Raw genomic sequence first — 1,793 nt, forward strand, 5'->3', positions numbered from 1 at the left:
TGAATCTAGCAGTGCTCTGAAATTAGCAACCTGCCCGTTGTTGGCTTCTACTGCCACCTTTGCTGTGGCCAGAAGATTGTAACTATTGTTACTTGCTGCACCAACCGTCGGAGCTGCGCCTGATGCTGTTTCCAAATGTAGCATCGTGTTGTGCTTCTTGTCACACTTGAAGCAGTTTCGACCGGGGCATGCGTTTGTTTTGTGATTTGTTCTAAAACAATTGACGCACATTTTTTGCTTTTGCACCCAGTTTAGTCGTTCTGATGGAGATTTGGAACGAAATTCTTCGCATCCGTAGAGCCAATGGCTTGCCTTCTTGCAGAATGTGCATAAGGGTGCTCGCGCCTTCCCTGTGTTTGCTGATGCACATGTGGTGCCTTTTGGCTCTCTCCTTGATGCTGGTGGCTTCTTACTGGTTCCTAGAACCCGAATTCTTTGCTCCAAGAACTGAAGCATCGTATCCAGCGCCTGAATGTCCTTTGAGCTTCCCAATGATTGCTCATACAAGGCCTTATTTGTTACATCCAGTTTGTTCCTCATAATGGCAATCAATATCGGATCCCATGTAGATATATTGATGCCCAATCCCTTTAATGATGCAAGGGATTCTATGGTTGTTATATACAACTCTTTTAATGACTTGGGATCGTCATTAATTGTCTGGTGATTGAGGAATCGGTTCAATACCGTGTTTGACACATCCCTGGGATTGTTGTATGCGTCAACTAGTATTTCCCAAGCGGCTTCATAATTTTCCTCTTTTAGATCGATGTGTCGAATCAGTCTTTCTGCCTCGCCGGTGACGGTGGTTTTAAGATACCACATCTTTTTCACCGTAGGCATGTTGGTCTCATGCACCATGCATGAGAACAGATCGAAGAACTGGGTCCATTTTAGTAGATCCCCATCAAACTTTGGGATGCTGATCCGTGGCAGCTGTACGTTATCCGTGTTTGGTGTGGCTGACTTTGCCAATGCTCTTTGGACCTTGCTTTCCAGTGTTAGATAGGCTTCTATGTCGTATCCTCCTTCCACTGGATCCTCGTATTCCTCATGTATTGTGAAGTGGACTTCCTGCGCTTGAGTCCATAGTGATTTTATCAAATCACTTGATGTGCGTCCTTCCGCTTCTGAATGTTGTTTCAGATTGCGCTTCACGGACTCTACTATAGCCTTTTGTCGGCGACATAGTGAACGAAGTTTGCTGTAGTCCTTCGAGGACTGCTGGATCAAAACGCTTTCCTTGGGAGCTACCTGAGGATTATCATGCCTTTCTTTAAAGGTGATTTGACGTTCCCCACGAGCACTAGACGTCTGTGATAGCTTATCCATGCCTTCGGTAAACATCGCAATGTATTGCTTACATGTTGAACGTAAGTCTTCCCGGAATTTTATGTATTCATCCGTTTTGTCTGAATCGCGAAGTTTGGAGTCGTTTTTGTTGAAACGATTCCACGCATTTTCTAGTGCTGATATTTTGGCTTGAAAATAGGAGGCCGTCTGCTTTCGTTCTTGGGAATCTTTTTTATAGTTCCGAATGCACCTCGATATTTCTTCACCAATTTCTTGCTGCTCATCCATTGTAGCGGCAGCTTCTGCCTCCATATGTTTGTCCATTCTATCTGTTTGTATTTATTCCTTTCGACCCGTTGGGAGTGTTTTATTTGCTTTGCAGCTGGATACGCTCCGAATCGCAACCGTTGTCGGTCAGAAAGGTAATAATACAGGTGATGTGTTGGATGGAGGGAATTGTGCTGTTTCCAATCTATGGAACGCACGGAACAACCAAAATT

This window comes from Drosophila pseudoobscura, unplaced genomic scaffold (assembly GCF_009870125.1).
Source record: "Drosophila pseudoobscura strain MV-25-SWS-2005 unplaced genomic scaffold, UCI_Dpse_MV25 Unplacedtig00000007, whole genome shotgun sequence".
Classification (NCBI taxonomy): Eukaryota; Metazoa; Arthropoda; class Insecta; order Diptera; family Drosophilidae; genus Drosophila; species Drosophila pseudoobscura.